Genomic DNA, 21,897 nt, shown 5'->3' with positions numbered 1-21,897 from the left:
AGTAAAAAACTGGAGGTCAGAAAGCAAAAAGACTGGGGAATCAGGTCAAAAGATACCAGCTCTAACAAATGTCCCCTCCAGCTGAAAGTAGGGAGAACTACCCAACGTCCTTAGAGTTCTCTTCACTAAGGCGGAAGAACCTGGACAGACCATCAGCGTTCGCGTGTTCTGTGCCAGGGCAATGTTCCACCATAAAGTCCATTCCCTATAGGGAGATGGACCACCTCAACAGTTTTGGGTTCTCACCCCTCATTTGCATCAACCATCTGAGGGGCCTGTGGTCTGTCTGCATTCGGAAGTGAGTCCCAAACAAATACGGTCTTAGCTTCTTCAGTGCCCAGACCACAGCAAAAGCGTCTCTCTCTAATGCACTCCACCTCTTTTCCCAGGGAAGTAGTCTCCTGCTAAGGAAGACTACAGGCTGGTCTAGGCTCTCTTCGTTCAGTTGCGAGAAAAACGCTCCCACACCATGCTCTGAAACGTCAGTCTGTACTACGAATTCCTTGGAGAAGTCGGGTGCTTTAAGCACGAGCGTCGTACACATGGCTGCCTTCAGGGCATCAAGAGCTTTCTGGCAGGCATCAGTCCAGATCACCTTCCTGGAAGTCAGCTCTGTCAAGGGAGCAACAATGGTGCCATAGCCCTTGATAAATCTCCCATAGTAACCGAAGAGACCTAAAAAGGCTCTCACCTCTGTCTGTGTCTTGGGGGTTCCCAAGCCATAATGGTGTCAATCTTAGGCTGTAGGGGCGCCACTTGGCCGCTTCCTACCTGGTGCCCTAAGTACACCAGAGAGCACTGCCCGATCTGGCACTTACTGGCATTGACCGTGAGGCCTGCCATCTGCAGAGCCTTTAATACTTCCCAGAGGTGCTACAAGTGTTCTTCTCAGCTGGAACTGAACACTTCAATGTGCTCCAGGTAGGTGGCATTGAAATCCAACATCTGGTTGACCAACCTCTGAAAGGTGGCAGGGACATTCTTCAACCCAGAGGGCATCACCAGGAACTGGTTATGTCCTTCTTGGATTGAAACTGCTGACCTCTTGTTGGCGCTATCGGTTAAGGCGATCTGCCAGTACCCAGACGTTAAATCAAACATGCCAAGGAACTTGGCAGTGCCCAACTGATGAATGAGCTCATCAGCTCTGGCGATGGTGTGTGCGTCAGTCCTGGTGAGGGCGTTGAGCCCACGGTAGTCCATGCAGAACCGCACTTCAGGAGTGGCACCGGGTGCAGCAGTCTTAGGGACCAAGACCACTGGGCTGGCCCATGGACTGCTGGAGGGCTCTATCACCCCTAACACCAACATCTTAGAGACCTCCTCTTTGATGCTGGTTCTGACCCGGTCAGTCAACCTGTAAATCTTGTGTTTCACCTGAGGGCTGTCACCAGTGTTGTGAGAAGCTGGCTTGGTTTATGGTGTACACTTATGTAAGTGGGCTCCCTGCACCAATCCAAGCAATCCTCATGGTGATTTTAGTGGTCTTAGATAACCTTAGAAAGCTCTCTAAGTGGTAGCTGTGGAGAGCAGCCTCCAGGCCTAGTCCAGAAGGAGTGTACAGCAGCTTGCTTTACCAGAACATAATCTTATAGGTAAAGACTAAGTGAAAAAAAAAACACAGTATATTTATAAAAATATGTATTTATTGTTAGACACTCACTAACACATACAGAGACCTCCTAGCCGGATATATACACAATGCACACAATACTTTTCAATAGAAACAGGTAAATAGCACCAAATACACAGTGGTCACCAGGGGGAGACCAAACCATGTCCTTAAATAGTGGTTGCGAACCACGACTCGAGTCAAGACTATACCCAGAAGACGTAGAAGACATAGAAGTGCTGGGGACCCAAGGAACTACTGGAGGTAAGTAACCAGGAGCCCCACTGAGGCAGTGTGCAGAGTGGGAACACAACAGTGGGATCAATGCAAGTCAATGGGTAAGTCGTGGTTGCAATTTTAAAGAAGAAGGACCCTTCCCAGTGGAAGACAGAAGGTTGGAGAGCCACCTCACCCGTGGATACCCTAGGAACCAGGATACCTACACCAGGGAACCCAGGTGCCTAGATGTGAAATGGCATTGGAAACCGCCGTCAAACTTAATGGAGGACTTCAGGAAGATGCAACTTCTGGAGAAGGAGAAAGTGTCTGGTGGAACCCATAAGTGGATGCAAGTAGAGAAGTACCTTCAAGCAGAGGGGACAGAGTCTAGGCCACTTGGAAGTCACCAGGAGGCCCGGAAGACAGATGGCCACTGAAGTCGAGTGTTGTAGATGAGTTGACAGTGACCTTGGAGCTGCAGCTGTGAGGACCAGGAGAAGCTGTGGAAGACCAGGAGCTGTTCGCGAGCTGTTCCACATCAGATGTCGAGAGTTGAGGGGTATGTCCATCCAGAGCACCAACAAGCCCTGGCAACTGCAAACAACGGGAAAGTGAAGAAGGTGCAGTGTCGGGACCAGCAAGATCCAGGAGACTTACCACAAGCAGGGGATTCAGGGCAGGACCCAAGCACTCAGGGGAGCCCACAGAAAGCAAAGAAGACCCTCAAGAAGACCTACAGGCCGGAGGCACTGGAGTCACAAGAGGGACTCGAGCAGCTCACCAAAAATGTAGGCCCACAATGCAGGTGATGCGGTGAGGATGAAGATGAAGATCTTTGCCACTGGAGATACTTGAGGTAGGGGCTACTTGGAGCCTGAAGTTCTTGGTGGAAGGAAGCCAACAAGCCTTTGTAACAGCAAGTCGATACAGTGCACAGGAGTTTGGTTCCTGAAGCTCTGACAGGGGATACTTGCCTCAACCTTGGTGAGAGGACAGGGTAGGCTTTGATGGATGTGATGAACCATCACCTGTGTTGCTAAGCCTTTCGGATTCCGTGGGAGTCCAGGATCATCAGACAGGTCAGCTTAGTTGCGGTGCCTGCAGATGCAGGGAAGTGACTCCTTCACTTCAAGGGAGATTCCTTTAGGTGTCTTGGATGCCCACAGGCCTTGGAGTTCCCTGTATGGAAAACAGGCACTGACGTTGCAGCAGATGAGCAGGGCAACAAGATCAGGGGCAGCAGGAGTCTGCCCAGTTGCAGCCTTGAAGCCCAGAGCGAAGTCCAGCGAAGTCCAGAGTGCCCAGACGGTCGAAGAATTGGTGTCTTGAAATTAATCTTGTTCCACGACGAATCTAGGGACCCACCCTTAGGTAAGCCCTTAAGTACCCTAAGGAAAGGGTTGGGACAATTCAGGGTTCCCTCCCAGGGGAGGGGTTGGACAGTGGGAGGATACTCCCATATCCTTTGTCCAGTTTTGTGCCAGGGCGGGAGCCAACAGCTCCCTGAGCTGGTTTGATCTGAACTATGCAAGTAGGGGCACCAAATGTGCCATTCAAGCAGACTGAGTGGCTCTGGTAAGCGCTCCCACCCGGCCTCAATACACTAAACCCTGTTTGGGAGGTGGTCACGCCTCCCTTTGACAGGATACCTATTGTTCTGCCTTCCCCTGCTCGAGCTTGGTTCAGCAGCAGGAGGGCAGAATCATGTCTCTGGTTTAGCAGCATTCATGTTGTGCTGTCCGGGTCTTGAACACAGGTACCGGGAGCATTGAGGGCCTCCTGGAGGAGCTTTACAGAGCATGGAATCATACCTCCCACGCCGTTTACAGGTATGATTCCAACATGTTTGATACCCAACATGATAGGGTTTGTTACAGCCAGGTTAGAGATGGTCATCGCGTAATGACGCATGGCCACTCTATATATCTTAATGGCTGATGCACTAACAGCCCGGAGGAATGGACTCTGAAGGCTGTAGCAGTGTCCTGCTTATGCAGGGGCACCCTCACACTTTGAACTGAGCACCCTGCATTCAGGATTGAAAGGCATGCTTTAGGGGTGACACATAGGTTTTAAGTGTAGTGACCTTAGAAATGGAGAAACTGATACCTTTTGTAAGTGGTGCTAGCACCACCTTACACAACCTGCAATGGCAGGCCTGATAGTTACAGGTTGAGCAGTCCCTCATGGGTGCCATAATACATGTTTCAGCCCATGGGGAACCTCTGGTGTACCTATGCCCGGGGTACCTCAGTACCATCTACTAGGGACTGATAAGGGTACACCAGTGTCCAATCTGGGAGGTACCTAATTACCTACCATACCACTTATGGGGAGAAAGCACAGAGACTGGGATAGCTAAGCAAGAAAATGCCTACTTCCTAAAAGTGGTATTTTAAAACACACAATATCAAAATCATATTTACTAAAAGATGCATCTTTATATTCTGAATTCAGGCATACTAAACTCCGTCTTCTATCTTGTCCCAATGGGAAGTTATGCTTATATGATGTTACAAGTAAACTCCCGTTCTATCTTATGGGGACAGATAGTCTTTCAATAGTGAAAAAATGAAATACACTGTATTTCACTATCAGGACATGTCACACACCCACCAGAACATGTCCTACATTTTACAAACATGGCACCCTGGCCATAGGGGTACTTTGGGCCTACCTTAGGGGTGACTGACATGTAGTAATCAGGAAGGTTAGGGCTAGGCAAGTGGGTGCACTTGCCAAGTCGACATGGCAGTAAAAACTGCGTGCAAACATTGCAGTGGCACGTCTGAGAACCCTTTGAAAGGCTGCTCGTGTGGGTGGCACAATTAGTGCTGCAGGCCCACTAGCAGCATTTGATTTACATGCCCTGGCACTCTTAGTGCACTTGACAAGGGACTTACCAGTAAATCAAATATGCCAATCATGGAAACACCAATCCATAACATAATTTACACTAGGAGAACTTACACTTTAACCGTGAAAGGCAGTGAGAAAGTGAGCAGAGACACTAAACCAGCAAAAACAGAGCCAATACCGGGAGGTCAGAAAGCAAAAAGACAGAGGAAACACGCCCAAAAATGCCAGGTCTAACAATGTCCTGCTATGTCATGATAAAGGAGAAATAATTTAAAGTTTTGACTCCTGTGGACAACACATCCATGGTTTTTGCTAATTGAATCCAATCAGTACTTATAGATTGCATGCCCATATTTAGTATCTTGGTGAAATAGGAAAATGTACTGAGAAACCTAAAGTGGCTAGGCACCAATAAATACGTATAGGTATTTTGTTATTTCCTAATAATTGTCACAGAGCTACTACATCTCACCTTAGATTGAAAGAACCTCATATATATATATATATATATATATATATATATATATATATATATATATATATATATATATATATATATATATATATATATATATATATATATATATATATATATATATATATATCAACACAGTTCAGGAACCCCAATTGAAGACTGCCACAAGAGGTTTAATTAACAGTCGGTTTAATGGGCTTGCATGGCAGCTATTCACAACAGCTAGTAACTTCTGTTCTGTAATCCTCGCCAGACGCGTTTCAACAGCCTCCTGCTCTCTTCATCAGTGGCGTGTGTAGAAATGGTAGCAGCGCCAGTGTCGATGCACTGTTAATTAATCACCTGCTTCCAAAAGGGGGGGGCGTGGCCGACACCACGGCCTTCTGGATTAAGTAGTTCATTACGGTGTCCCGTGTGGGCGCTTTTTTTTTTCAGTGAAACCACGATATTTATCCCAGTGGACTGGAGTTACCAAACAGTTCCGAGTGCTGCCCCGCTTTGTAGCCACACCATGCTTCCGAGCGGGTGTCTCCCTGTAAAGTCACCTGTTCGGAACCTCTTCCTTTGTTGAGAAAGACTCCCTCTGGAGCCTGCTCAGGACCCACAGCAATAGTGATGGGCAGTCCTCGCGACCGGGAATAAGCCGCTTTAAATCAACACAGTTCAGGAACCCCAATTGAAGACTGCCACACGAGGTTTGATTAACAGTCGGTTTAATGGGCTTGCATGGCAGCTTTTCACAACAGCTAGTAACTTCTGTTCTGTAATCCTCGCCAGACGCGTTTCAGGAGCCTCCTGCTCTCTTCATCAGTGGCGTGTGTAGAAATGGTAGCAGCGCCAGTGTCGATGCACTGTTAATTAATCACCTGCTTCCAAAAGGGGGGGGGGCGTGGCCGACACCACGGCCTTCTGGATTAAGTAGTTCATTACGGTGTCCCGTGTGGGCGCGCTTTTTTTTCAGTGAAACCACGACATTTATCCCAGTGGACTGGAGTTACCAAACAGTTCCGAGTGCCGAGTGCTGCCCCGCTTTGTAGCCACACCATGCTTCCGAGCGGGTGTCTCCCTGTAAAGTCACCTGTTCGGAACCTCTTCCTTTGTTGAGAAAGACTCCCTCCGGAGCCTGCTCAGGACCCACAGCAATAGTGATGGGCAGTCCTCGCGACTGGGAATCAGCCGCTTTAAATCAACACAGTTCAGGAACCCCAATTGAAGACTGCCAGAAGAGGTTTGATTAACAGTCGGTTTAATGGGCTTGCATGGCAGCTATTCACAACAGCTAGTAACTTCTGTTCTGTAATCCTCGCCAGACGCGTTTCAAGAGCCTCCTGCTCTCTTCATCAGTGGCGTGTGTAGAAATGGTAGCAGCGCCAGTGTCGATGCACTGTTAATTAATCACCTGCTTCCAAAAGGGGGGGGCGTGGCCGACACCACGGCCTTCTGGATTAAGTAGTTCATTACTGTGTCCCGTGTGGGCGCGCTGTTTTTTTCAGTGAAACCATGATATTTATCCCAGTGGACTGGAGTTACCAAATAGTTCCGAGTGGTGCCCCGCTTTGTAGCCACACCATGCTTCCGAGCGGGTGTCTCCCTGAAAAGTAACCTGTTCGGAACCTCTTCCTTTGTTGAGAAAGACTCCCTCCGTAGCCTGCTCAGGACCCACAGCAATAGTGATGGGCAGTCCTCGCGACCGGGAATCAGCCGCTTTAAATCAACACAGTTCAGGAACCCCAATTGAAGACTGCCACAAGAGGTTTGATTAACAGTCGGTTTAATGGGCTTGCATGGCAGCTATTCACAACAGCTAGTAACTTCTGTTCTGTAATCCTCGCCAGACGCGTTTCAAGAGCCTCCTGCTCTCTTCATCAGTGGCGTGTGTAGAAATGGTAGCAGCGCCAGTGTCGATGCACTGTTAATTAATCACCTGCTTCCAAAAGGGGGGGGCGTGGCCGACACCACGGCCTTCTGGATTAAGTAGTTCATTACGGTGTCCCGTGTGGGCGCGCTGTTTTTTTCAGTGAAACCACGATATTTATCCCAGTGGACTGGAGTTACCAAACAGTTCCGAGTGCTGCCCCGCTTTGTAGCCACACCATGCTTCCGAGCGGGTGTCTCCCTGTAAAGTCACCTGTTCGGAACCTCTTCCTTTTTTGAGAAAGACTCCCTCGGGAGCCTGCTCAGGACCCACAGCAATAGTGATGGGCAGTCCTCGCGACCGGGAATCAGCCGTTTTAAATCAACACAGTTCAGGAACCCCAATTGAAGACTGCCACAAGAGGTTTGATTAACAGTCGGTTTAATGAGCTTGCATGGCAGCTATTCACAACAGCTAGTAACTTCTGTTCTGTAATCCTCGCCAGACGCGTTTCAAGAGCCTCCTGCTCTCTTCATCAGTGGCGTGTGTAGAAATGGTAGGAGCGCCAGTGTCGATGCACTGTTAATTAATCACCTGCTTCCAAAAGGGGGGGCGTGGCCGACACCACGGCCACAGCAATAGTGATGGGCAGTCCTGTCCAACATGTCCCTAAGATGAATAAAGCAACATCCACTGTCGCACAAAAAGATCTATCAGCCATGATAACTCTCGCATCAATAGAGGAAAACCCCTCAATAAGTCAGGAAGACAACACGATATCTCCACAAATGGAAATTGAGTTCTGTGACACTCTGGGGATACCGACGAATTTTGGAGGTAATAGTGGATTAAAAAGAAACTCCAGATTCTGTCCGCAACTCCCACCGGGCAACAAAGTGGATTTGTTTCAAGAACTAATGGTTGAAGAAATCACAAAGATCGCTGATAAATCGGCCAGGGCAGTGAAGAAAAAACAAAATCTCTCACCTGAAGAGTATAAAGCCATGTCCGAATTGAAAAACGATGCAACAATAATTATCAAATCATCTGATAAAGGTGGCAATCTCGTTGTACAGGATGTTTCCAGTTACATCGAGGAAGCAAATAGGCAACTTAAGAACCAGGAACATTATGAAAAATTTACAAAAAGCCCCATGAAGGAATGGACCAGGGAATATCACTCCATGTTGTTGTGCTGGAAAGAAAGAGGCCTACTTGACCTCGATGAATATTGCTATCTAAAAACTGAACACCCAATTGTAGCCACTATATACTTTTTACCAAAGGTGCACAAATCCCTCAAATGCCCCCCAGGAAGACCAATCGTAAGTTCAATAGGATCACTACTGGAATCCACATCAAGATTTATAGACATTTTCCTAATGAACTACGTGACAGCCTTACCATCTTTTCTGAGGGATACAATGGATTTCTTACAAAAAATCTCTGAAAGTGAATGGAAGCCAACATATTTAATGGCAACCATAGATGTTGCCTCTCTCTACACCTCAATTCGCCACGAGGATGGTGTAAAGGCCGTAAAAAAGGCATTAGAAGCACGCTCCGTCAACCTGTTGGAACACACAGCAATGCTACTAGATATGCTTCACTACTGCCTGACACATAATGCTTTCCTCTTTGAGGGGGAAATGTATCTCCAAAAGCAAGGGACCGCAATGGGGACATCATTTGCGCCCACTTATGCGAACCTCCTGATGGGGGCATGGGAAAGCGAGGTAGTGAAGAAAGACAAAGAAAATCTAGAGGGGTCCAGAATAAAACTTTGGTGTCGTTTTATAGATGACCTGTTCATCGTATGGGAAGGTGATGAGAACTCATTAAAAACATTCATTGAATCCCTAGAAGACAATGATTATAATCTACACTTCACCTCAACAATCAGTTCTAGGAACTTAATTTTCCTAGACGTGGAAATATTCGCAAAGGATAACAAACTGTGCTCCAAGATCCACAGGAAACCAACTACGTGCAACAGCATCCTCCACGCGAATAGTGGACATCCTGTAAGATTGAAATGGAGCATTCCTTATGGCCAAATGTTGTGAGCTAAAAGAAACTGCTCTGAACAGGAAGATCTTGCGGAGGAAATAAATAAAATGAGCCTACGGTCCCTTGAAAGGGGATATCCTGAAGATGTAATATCCTCCGCGAAAACCAGAATGCACATGAAAAATAGAACTGATCTACTGGTTCCGAGGAACAAAAGGCCAGAAAACATCATGGATCCTGAAATCAATCATGAGAATGGAGTAACTAGATTAATCATGAATTTTGACAATCAGAGTACCGATATGAAAAGGGCACTACAAAAAATTGGCAAGTTTTACTCTTGGATGAAACCTTAAAGAAGACCTTAACAATGCACCCTAGCATTGCATATCGGAAGACCTCATCCCTAAGGGACATCTTGACACAAAGCCATCTGGAACAAAAAGAAGAGAGCAAACAAACTTGGTTAACTACACCAGGATTCTGGAGATGCTATAAGTGCAAGGCCTGTGAGCACGGAGTTAACATCAAAGACTACAAGTTGCAAAACGGCAAAACAGAAAAAATCAAAGACCACATCACATGTGAATCGAAGTGTGTGGTCTATAGACTACAATGTCCATGTGACAAGCTGTATATCGGGAGCACAATAAATAAGTTGAAATTAAGAATACTTCAGCACTTAAGGGCAATTAAGAACAAGGACCCATGCTACCCGATGGCCACACACTTTGCCAAATACCATCAGAGTAATCCCACTATACTAAAGTATTCAGGAATCAAGTTAAGCAAAATCTCAGAAAGAGGTGGTGATCAAACAGTACAACTGAGAAGACTTGAATCAAGAATGATATTGAGTATGGGAACTGAGGTACCCTTTGGGCACAATCTGGATGCCGAACTACATGTACATCTGTAGATAGAAGCTGAGGTGGTGTAATTATGAGACTGAATTTTTCACAACAGAGGAGTTTAACTAATGTACATAATGAATATGTTGAATTATGTAAATAGATGTGGTTAACACTGGATACAGTACATATATCGGAACCTACACCACAATATCATTTAACCCTATAACCGCTCTGTACAGGATATAACAAGGGTTGCTAAACAAAGTAAAACATAGAAATCAAAAGGGATTATTGGGATGTGAACTTAATTGATATAAAGGTACTTTACTGATATCATGAATAGCCAACCCCCTAACCCTAGCATGAAATTGTCATAGAATCTAGAACCAACTGCATATGTACATATTTGTAGATATATGATTTTGATATTGGTTATGATTTGTGAAAAAGTGTATATATATCCGTGGGACTTGACTATGGCTATAAAAACTTGACAACATGTTTAGAAATAAGCAAACCCTGTAAATAAGAATAGTACTTTACTGGAAATAGTAAATAGCAAAAGGCAAAAAGATTATATAATCAAATGATTATCACGTGATCAGAACTGCACAGGGGAAAAGGGTATTATGATTAGAAAAGCGCAGAATTGTAAATATTATATTGTGGTTTGAAAAGGTTTGATTAAATATAAGTACTTTACGGTAATTTGAAAGTGCAAAATGGCCACAAGTATGTGCCGGCCTAAGAAACCCTGTGCAGGGTTGCTGGTCTAGATGACCAGGGAAAGTGAAGAGGGTACTTACACATAGCACTGTTTTTAAAATGAGGTCTAGACTCAAGGACTCTATGGTCCAGTTGAAGGCAAGGAGCCGAAACGCGTAGACCGTCCGTTTTTTGATGCACTTTATTATGCACAAGGTGTGTAATTAAATCTGTGAAACTAATCTGTTGCTGTGCCGTGTCTTCATCTGCGGGAATCGTGGGAAGAAGAAACAGAAGCAAAAAATATATATATATATATATATATATATATATATATATATATATATATATATATATATATATATATATATATATATATATATATATCCGAATCCGGATCCCGCAATGCTTGCTGAATGGGCCGACTGCAACCTAGAGTCCTCGAGCAAGCTGGTCGGGATACAGGTGAAATACGCGGAGAGCGACCGTGCAAAATTGCAAGCCCAGGTTGAAATGTTGGAGGCTGAGATTGATAAAGTGGAAAAGACCGCGCAAATTAAAAAGCTCAGGGAAGATAATAATAATAATAATAATAATCCACATTTGTAAAGCGCACAATCACCCGTAAGGGTCTCTAGGCGCTGGGGGGCCGTCGGGAAGATTAAGCGAGCTATTGCCCAGAGTCACATGGTGCTGGGCTAACCTGCCGCCGGAGCCGGGGATAAGATATGTGTGAGAAGTTGGCCTGGTATAAATACACGCTTGAACAAGGATGAAGATATCATCAAAAGACGCAAGGCTTTTGAGTTTGAAAGAGATAAGGCTGACTATCATAATGGGTTGGTGTTCACGTTCGCCCGGAAGTAAAATGCGGTGAAGGCAAGGGGTAACCAAGCTTCTTACAGAAATGCCAGTGAGGGGACTGCAGCATCCACCTCAGTTTCGGATTTCAGCTCGGCGGCGGAAAGTGAACCGGAAGGTGACACATCTAGGACACCCGCTTTGGGGTTTACCAAGTTGTCCCTTGCACAGGAAGTAGATTGCCTGTGTCAAGATCGAAGGGACACATTGCGACCCCGAGGACAGTCTGGCCCAAAAACAAAAGAAACAATTTCAAACGCAGCCAAAGAAGACAGTGCCACAAAAGAAGGGAAACAAATTGGCAAAAAAACAATGAGGGGAAGATGGAATCGCTACCAGAATCGGAATCAAGCCAAGGCACAAATGTAGTAGTGAATTTGACTGACTGGTAATTAACTATGGTAGAAAAACGAATACTCAGCTTGGGCCTTTCCTACAGTCCGACATGTAATTTTAATTACGCAGACACCCGCATGGACACATTCAGATTCGTGAGAAAACTAAAACTTAGCAAATTCCACTTATTGCAATCAAAGAAGAAACAAGCATTGGAAATGCAATAGGTCTCAGATTTATTTGAGTTAGAGCAAATGGCATTGTAAATGGCAATGTCTTTTAGCCATGTGTTATGGAGTGTATGCATGTGGTGTGTAGTGGAATTATGTGGGTTGGATTGAAATTGTTAGTTTGTTTGTGTGTGTGGTTGTGTGTGTGTGATATTGAGCGTGGTAGTGTGTGTGGTTGTGTGTGTGTGGTTGTATGTGTGGTTCTATGTGTGGTGGTATGTGTGGTTGTGTGTGTGGTTGTGTGTGTGTGGTTGTGTGTGTGGTTGTGTGTGTGTGTGTGGTTGGTGTGTGGTTGTGTGTTTGTGGTTGGTGTGTGGTTGTGTGTGTGGTTGTTGTGTGGTTGTGTGTGTGTGTGTGTGTTGTGTTTGTGGTTGAGGTGTGCATGGTTGTGTGTGTGTAGTTGTGGTTGTATGTGTGTGTGGTTGTGTGTGTGCTTGTGGTTGTGTGTATGTGGTTGTGTGTGTGCTGGTGGTTGTGCGTGTGGTTGTGGCTGTGTGTGTGTGGTTGCGTTTGGTTGAGTTTGTGTGTGTGGCTGTGGGTGTAGTTGTGTGTGTGTGTGTGTGTGGTTGTGTGTGTGCTGTTGTGGTTGTGTGTGATTGTGTGTGGGGTTGTGTGGGGTGGTGTGTATGTGGTAGTGTGTGTGTTTGTGTGTGTGTTTGTGTGTGTGGTTGTGTGTGTGTTGTGTGTGTGGTTGAGTGTGTGTGGTTATGTGTGGTTGTGGTTGTATGTGTGTGTGCTTGTGTGTGTGCCTGTGGTTGTGTGTGTGGTTGTGTGTGTGCTGGTGGTTGTGCGTGTGGTTGGGGTTGTGTGTGGTTGCGTGTGTGTGTGGCCTTTGGTGCGGGTTACACACACCAATAGGCCATGGGCGGAGCTACGCGACCGCCCATGGCCTATTGCATGTTCTGTTTTAAAAGTACACGCACACAAAGGCCAATGAAAATGGACCTAGGAAATAACATGCACGAGGTGCGTGGAATTTCCAGGTCCATTTTCAAAACCCCTGAGAAAAGGACTTTGGTTGCTCGACACTGCTGCGCAGTGTACACTAGGCCCGAGACCTAAAAAGCAGCCCATAGCTGGAACTTGGATGCCATTGCCCGAGTGCCCACCTTACCAATCCGACCCTGAGAGCAAGAGACAGAGAGGTAAGGAGCAGTAGAGAGACACTGAGGCAAGGGGTTGATGCCTGAAACATAAGAGAGAGGAGTAGAGAAGATAGAAAGGATTAGGGAGAAAGATAGAGGTAGGGAGGTAGGCAAATATATATATATATAGGGAGAAGGACAGAGATAGGGAGAAAGACAGATGTAGGGAAAAGGACAGAGGTAGGGAGAAAGACACAGGAATTTGTGTTATCATGAACTCTTGGCTGTGGAACATGAGACATGCAGAGAGAGAGCTTGATGATATGGTTCAAGAGAAGGTACGTAGATCACGAGACAGGGAGTTAAAACGCAGAGCATTAGAGAGGGGGCTAGAGAGACACATATACAGTGCAATGAGTGCCCAAGACATAATGGTCGACCTAGACTCATTCACACTCTCTGAGGCTTCGTCACCCAACCCAGCCGGTGGTGGCTTTGGGGATGGGCGTGAGAGTGCACAGAAAGAAAGGGTGCAGCCCTGCAAGCCAGAGACCGGCGCAGCCGATCTGTCAGAGAGACAGCAGCTCCGAGACAGCGGCTCACAATTTATATTATAGGGGCAAACACATACATGGAATTAATAGTACACGGATGAAAAAGACAGAATGATAGTGTAAAGACAGTCACTGGGACAAGAAAACAAGAGATAGAAGGGTAGACAGAGAGACGAAAACGGTCCACCCCAAACTCGATAAAAATGCCCCATCTCTTGTTACAACCCCCCCCTCACCTGCAAAGCACTGCCGTGTGTGTGCAGCTCTGCACCGTCGCTTAAAACCGGTACGTGGAAGAACACGAGAAGAGAGGGACACAAAGAAGACAGGCCGTGACAGGGGAATAAAAGATGGGAAGAGGGGCAGCAAAAGTGGGATAGAGAAAAGGACAAACGGAAGGAGGACTTGGGAAAGAAAATACCTTAATCTCCCAGTGTGTATAAAAATAGTGACCTCGTGTAATGTAACTGCTGCTCATGTAAAGCGCTCCAATACCCTTGGACCGACTTGGCGCTACATACGACTGTAAAATAAATATATTAAACAAGCATTTGCAATGCAATAGGTCTCGTATTAGGAAAGTTTGAGCTATTGGTATTGTAAATGACAATTTTTTTATTTAGGTTTTGTTTTTGAAAATAGCGAAATTAATAGCTTTGTCATTTACCATGCCAATAGTTATAACTTTCGCAAATGTGACACCTATAGCATTTGTAATGCAATATGTGTTGTATTTACGTGACTTACATGTATTGATATTAGAAATAACAATGGTTTTTAATTTTTTTTAATAATTAATACTTAAATAAAAGTTATTGTAATGTATAATGGCAATAGCTTAAACTTTTGTAAATAACATTTGTGAAGATTATGTTCAGTGTATTTTATTGTGACGAAAATCCAAGAACATATGTCAAATATTAACATCTTTTTGTTACATTTGTAATAAAGCTTGAAACATTGAGATAACATATTTGAACCAGTTGTTGTTGAATGGTTGCACAGAGTGATGCTGTGGTGGTGCCGAGTGATGCTGTATGCTATGCTATGTTTTGTTTTGCTATCCTATGTTTTGTTTTGTTATGCTATGCTATGCTGTTTTGGTATGCTATGCTATGTTTTGTTATGCTATGATACGCTATGTTTTGCTATACTATGCTATGTTATGCTATGCTATGCCATGCTTTGTTATGCTATGCTATGCTTTGTTTTGCTATGCTATGTTTTGCTATGCTATGCTATGTTTTGCTGTGTTTGGTATGCTATGCTGTGTTTTGCTATGCTATTATATGTTTTGTTATGTTTTGTTAAGCCATGCTATGTTTTGTTATGTTTTGTTAAGCCATGCTATGTTTTGTTGTGTTTTGTTATGCTATGCTTTGTTATGCTATGCTTTGTTATGCTATGCTTTGTTTTGGTATGCTATGTTTTGTTATGCTATGCATTGTTATGCTATGTTTTGTTATGCTATGTTTTGTTATGCTATGCTATGCTTTGTTGTGTTATGCTATGCTATGCTTTGTTATGTATGCTAAGGTTTGTTGTGTTTTGCTATGTTTTGTTTTGCTATGTTTTGTTATGCTATGCTTTGTTATGCTATGCTTTGTTATGCTATGCTTTGTTATGCCATGCTTTGTTTTGTTTTGCAATGCTATGCTTTGTTATACTATTCTATGTTTTGTTTTGCTATGCTTTGTTTTGTTATGCTATGTTTTGTTATGCTATGGTATGTTTTGTTGTGTTTTGTTATGCTATGCTTTATTATGCTATGCTATGTTTTCCTATCCTATGCTTTGTTTTGTTATGCTATGCTATGTTTTGTTATGCTATGCTGGTGAGGGTGGGCGAGTGAGTGAGTGAGGGTGAGTGAGTGAGGGTGAATGAGTGAGGGTGAGTGAGTGAGGGTGAGTGAGTGATGAGGGTGGGTGGGTGAGTGAGGGTGAGTGTGTTAGAGCGAGGGTGAGAGGGTTGTGAGGTTGTGTATCCTATGCTTTTTTTGTTATGCCATGCTATGTTTTGTTATGCTATGCTGATGAGGGTGTATGAGGGTGAGTGAGTGTGGGTGAGTGAGGGTGAGTGAGGGTGTGTGAGGGTGTGTGAGGGTGTGTGAGGGGGTTGGGAGGGTGAGGGGGTGTGAGGGTGAGGGTGTGAGGGTGAGGGTGTGAGGGTGAGTGAGGGTGTGTGAGGGTGTGTGCGGGTGAGGGTGAGTGAGGGTGGGTGAGGGTGTGTGCAGGTGAGGGGGTGTGAGGGTGAGGGTGTGAGGGTAAGGGTGTGTGAGGGTGTGAGAGGGGGTGTGAGGGTGTGAGAATGAGTGAGGGTGCGTGAGGGTGTGAGTGAGGATGTGAGGGTGTGTGATGGTGAGGAGGTGTGAGGGTGAGTGAGGGGGGTGAGGGTGTGTTAGGGTGGGTGGGGGTGTGTGAGGGTGTGAGGATGTGTGAGGGTGAGTGAGGGTGAGTGAGAGTGAGTGAGGGTGGGTGAGGGTGAGTGAGGGTGAGTGAGGGTAAGTGAGGGTGAGTGAGGGTGAGGGTGTGTGAGGGGTGAAGGTGAGTGAGGGTGAGTGAGGGTGTGTGAGGGTGAGTGAGGGTGTGTGAGGGTGAAAGGGTGTGTGAGGTGAGAGGGTGTGTGAGGGGGTGTGATGGTGAGTGAGGGTGTGTGAGGGGGTGTGATGGTGAGCGAGGGTGTGAGGGGTGAGGGTTGTGAGGGTGGTGCGGGTGTGAGGGTGTGTGTGGATGAGGGGTTGAGGGTATGAGGGTGTGAGGGTGAGGGGGTGTGAAGGTGGGTGAGGGGCTGTGAAGGTGAGTGAGGGTGTGAGGGTGAGTGAGGGTGTGAGAGAGGGTGTGAGGATGTGTGAGGGTGAGTGAGGGTGGGTGAGGGGGTGAGTGAGGGTGGGTGAAGGTGTGTGGGGGTGAGGGTGAGTGAGGGTGTGAGGGTGTGTGAGGGGTGAAGGTGAGTGAGGGTGTGAGGGTGAGTGAGGGGGTGAGAGGGTTTGAGGGTGTGTGAGGGTGAGGAGGTGTGAGGGTACCAAGTAAATAGTGGCAGGGCAGACATCGTAAGAGAGAGAAACACAAATGTTAAGATAACAGTGCTCGAAGGGGTTGTGAGAAGGTGCATGCTGAAGTCAGACAATGAATCCTATACATGGAACCCATTTCTAGAAACCACAGATGCGGCCTTTGCTGTGTTAGAGGGGGCACGGGTTTAAGCCTGACGTCCTTGTGAAGACTTAACCCAACATGAAACAAGGATGGGGTAAAACAGGTCTATCTATGGTCGTCTTTCTAGACAGGCAAAAATACTTGGCGTGAAGCTGCTGCATGTCCAAAGCCACAGCACATTTCCGTCTCAAAATAAACAAAGATCGCGCAATGCTACATATAAACTGGTGGGTTGTGGCGCTCAGCAGAAGCAGACAGTTGCCCTCTGATAATAGCCCTCGCACAGGTTTCCTTTCAAATTACGCAGTAGAAAAAACACTGCAATTAATATAGTTTACATTTTTAGATTATATGCCCTTCGTTCTGCTAATTAAAAAATAAATACAGTGTAAAGGTGCTGCCTCATAAAAGCACCGGCCTTTTATTTCTTGCAAGTTATGTACTAGGACAGCGGCTGTAGCCGAGTGTTTGTAGGTACACATACATAGAATTGGTATTGTGGCTCCACTAAAGGCGATATTTTTGGATCATGTGCATTTTTTACTAAGTACTGCTATTCCCTTAAAGTAAGAAGCACACAAAAAACCTTTTTATTTAAGAAACAAAACAACAAATGTAGAGTTACATGCATGTTTGTTGTAAAATACATATACAATGTAAAGCTGCTGTCTATTTACAACACCAGCACTTCTTTTCTTAAAAGGAAAGCTGAAGCTACGTGTTTGCAACTAAACTCAAATTGTTTGGGGGAAAAACGCAGACTGAAAGTCTACTGGAGTGTGACTTTATGTGTAAATCCCTACACTTGAGAAAGGAAACCAGGCAGGCTAATTAAGGGTGAAGTAGCTGAGTGAGAAAGATTGTAATCTTTCGTCTGCAGCATCTGTGGCATGCAAATGAAGGACAGCAGGACGCTGAGGTTGTTAAAGTAACAAAAGGCACCACTAAAGTCTGCAATGCAATAGGTCTTGCATTTACGCCTTTGAGCTATTGGCATTTTAAATGACAATGCCTTTTATTCATGTTTTGATTTTAAAAACATAAATAAAAGGCGTTGTCATTTAACAATGCCAATAGCTCAAAGTGCAACACCGTGAAAAGTGGCACGTGTAATTTAAAAGACTGGCCATTCAATTAAGAAATCTAAAAACGGAGATGGGAGTAAATTAATAAGGACAGAAAATAGTAAATCCAACAAATAAAGCGATTGGCGCTATTGCAGGGCAAGGAGTTTAATATCCGACAGCATAATACCCGATCTGATGTAAGTTCACTGTTAGTGAACGAGGGCGCACAATCTAAGGGAAAAAGAGGAAAGGAAGCATCACTCTTCCATCCCGATATTCAGCAAGGTATGGTATATACATTACAAAAGTGAAACAGTAACTCAACGCTCCTCTGCGGTCCCGTTATATTCAGGCTGGCAGCCCCGTGCATGAATCTAAAATGTTATCATTGAAACAAAAGGGCGCGTTACCTATTTGTCATCAGAAACATGATGGCACTATTGAAAAGTTTAAACAAATGCACAGCCTAACGTGCGCTATAGATGGGCTTACCGCGAGGAAGGTGCTGCCAGTCTTGAATAAATCGTAGGAACAGAGCCGGTCCCGAAACTCTGCTTATGAGCGCGTGCGTGTGACACGCGAATGCTTGCAGCCGCTAAGTGCTGGCGAGGAACCGCGTCACGGCGGGCCGATTCTCATGGACCGGGACAATAGACTAAGTTAAATGATCTGGGAACCACTCAAGTTTCAAAGTTCAAAGATGCACCTAGAGGCACTGTGTGTAGAGTAAGACAATTGTCGGTGTATGTAAAGTCGGGTGAAGAGTCCCAACTGAGTTGAATTCACCATACCATTTAAAATAATATACAGTATGTGACAATTCTATTACGGGGGAAATGGAATGTATAGTTTAATGGGTCTCACTCCTATGAACTCCGTAAGCGTCCAAAAAATAGAGCAGTCAGGAACGAGCATCAGTGAGCTCAAAAAGGAAACGCTCGTAACTGGACTAATTACCATAGGGAGTACAGAGTCATAATAACAATTCAACTAAACCATGCCTGCACGCACCGCACATTAGCATTGAAAAAGTTTATATCGTATTATGTGATTACCGAATCCAACTATGCATTCGTGACATATAAAGTACATAGTCATAATAAACGGCGCCACAGACTGGAATAGAACAAGTTTACATCATATCATTTGTGGCTAACGGTTGGCTCAGGTACAGTGTACCTCTGAATTTGGTAATCATTTAAACGATCAGTGCGGGTGTAAAGGGCTCCAACTTTCATCTGAGCGCTAGTGCGGCAATCGGCTGTGCTTGTGTACATACTCGGTCGCTACAACCTAACTCCTTTTCATCGAAATCATTTGCAATTCTGCCACACACATCAATAGAGCTCAGGTGCAGTATTTCAAGAGCTGCCAGTTTATCATCTCGGAGGCTAATATGTATAAAATATCTCGAGATTTGACGATGGCCCTCGAACGCGCGCAGCTCGGGGAAAGCCCAGTGAGTGTCTGCATAATATCTATAACGCGGTGAGAAGCAGGCATTCCGTTTTTCCAGGGCCGTTTCTGTCTAGCCCTTACTTTGTTTGTAATTCACACAGATTAGCGTCGGGGATTTCATGTTCAAATTGATGAAAATGCAGGGCACAAGTCCTAAACAAGGCAGCGCTGGAAGGAAGGAGAAATGCGAGTCACGGCCGGAGGCCGGCCGTGAAAACAATGCAAGCTCCTGAAACTGAAAGCACGGCCGGCCGGCCGGCCGTGAAAGCCTTTGATGCCGCAGGGGGTGGAGCGGCAAACTGAAAGCACGGCCGGCCGGCCGTGAAAGCCTTTGATGCCGCAGGGGGTGGAGGGGCAACAAGCTGGGCAACGGATGGCTGGCGATTTGATGCTGTGCACGCGCATTTTAGGTCAATGCGCTTGCGCATTGACCTAAAAGCGCACGGGCACAGCACCAAATCGCCACAGTTAGGTAAACTTTGTTTAAAGCCCTATAGTCTCGCTTCTCTCAATGCGCATGCGCATTGATAGGTCACGAGACCTAAAAAAGAAAACAGAGTGGTCGGAAAATAGAAATAACAGTCATGGGGAAGGGACATTGGGTGAGCGACTAAGAAACGAGGTTAGACTAGACAGAGGGTGACAGAGATGGGAAAACCACAAACTAGAAAGAACTGTCAGAGAAACGGAGCGCTGAGGTTCAGAAAGGAGTGTTTGAAGCGCTATGGGACAGAGTAGGGGAAGCGGAGGAACTGTATTGGGAGGGAGTGCGGTGCCGGGAGCAGCACCGAGTACACAGCATGCCGAGGAAGTCCTCGAAAGCGCAGACGGGACAGGCCGACAACACACTCAGCTGTCCGTGGAGGGTGTGTACTCCTGGTGTTGCTGCCTCAAGATTGGGGTAAGTCTGGGCTGAGCCTCGGTGGGACAGGGGAGGCGTGGGATGTTGTGGGGCCGGCTGGGACGTGGTCTCTGTGGGACAGGGAGGCATGGGGAGTGTAGGGCAGGATGGACGCCTTTCCTTCTGCCCATGTTGCCTCAAGCTTGGGGTAAGTCAGGGATGGGCTGGGGACAGGGAGTGTGCAGTGAGTGTTCTAGGGCAGGCTAGAAGGGGTGCCTCTGTTCGACAGGGAAGAGTGGGGCAGGGCGGGAGGGGTGTTCATTGCAGCCATGTTTCCTGACTGGAAGGTACTCGCCTGCTTGTTTCTGGAAGCCGCCCTGCCTCGTGCCTCCTCTGAGCTGCTTGTTCCATAACTGCAGGCTGTGTTTTATTTTCTCCTGGGATTATTTTCAAGGGCACATAGTGAGTGACAAGCGCGCAGAGCTATGACATGCTCTCCTTCGTGAAGAGCCCTCAGGCTGTGCGCCAGAGTGCCAGTAAAGCCCCCCAGGGACACATACACATTACTCTCTAGCAAGTCATAAGTAACAAAAGGGAAGGGAGCAGGAGGCACATGTCTGGAGGGCACGCGGACAGCCTTGTGAATCCGGCCGCGATAATTGAAGATATATGGCCTTTGGTGCGCGTAACAGACACCAATAGGCCATGGGCAGGGCTAAGCGACCGCCCATGGCCTCACGTGTGTTCTGTTTTAAAAATACACGCACGCAAAGGCCAATGAAAATGGACCTAGGAAATAACACGCACGAGCTGCGTGGAATTTCTATGTCCATTTTCTAAACCCCCGAGAAAAGGACTCTCGCTGCGCGACACTGCTGCGCAGTGTACGCTAGGCCCGAGACCTAAAAAGTACCTGGTACAGAAAGTTCAAATAGCAGCCCTTCACTCCTAACAGCAGGAGATTTGAGCCTTTTCCAGGATGTTTGGTCATTACAAAATGAGCAATTGATGGAAACTTCTGCTGTGGACTTGGAGCCTTCTGATTTTCGTGGCACAATCAAAACCCCATTCAAACCAAAATCTGTTTTTCAGCCCATTATGCTGCATGACAACTTGGATGTATATCATGATTTAGTGACAATGGATTTGAAGAAACTGTACACTGCAACCAATAAAGCTCGCCATGGAATGAATAACCGAAATCTCTGTTACATGCAATAAATGAAGAGATTACAAACTGATAACAACATAATTGTGAGACAGGCAGATAAAGGCGGCAATGTTGTCCTATGGCCGTGCCGACTCTACATGGAGGAAGCTGGACAACAATTGGCTGACTTAGAGTGTTACAGTAAAAGCAACATACATATTGTCAAGGCAGCATGGAATGAACACTATCATAAATTATTGGCCTGGAAGAGTGGGTGATTGATTACCGATGACGAGTATCGATTTTTGAAAAAAGAGCACCCTGTCATCCCTACTTTGTATTTCATTCCTAAAAAACACAAATGTGCTAGCAAACCCCCTTGGAGACCTTTATTCTCTGCGATTAACAGCATAATGGAAAATACGTCCAAATATTTGGATTATTTTTTACAGGATTGGGTGAAAGGGTTGGCATCCTATATACAGAACATATCGGACTTCTTGCGTAAAATTGATCATATTGTATGGAGTTCAGACATGCTTTTAATTCCCTTAAATGTAACATCACTCTA

The sequence above is a fragment of the Lissotriton helveticus genome, chromosome 5_1 (genome assembly GCF_964261635.1).
Source record: "Lissotriton helveticus chromosome 5_1, aLisHel1.1, whole genome shotgun sequence".
Taxonomy (NCBI): Eukaryota; Metazoa; Chordata; class Amphibia; order Caudata; family Salamandridae; genus Lissotriton; species Lissotriton helveticus.
Note: the sequence above shows the minus strand (reverse complement) of the source record.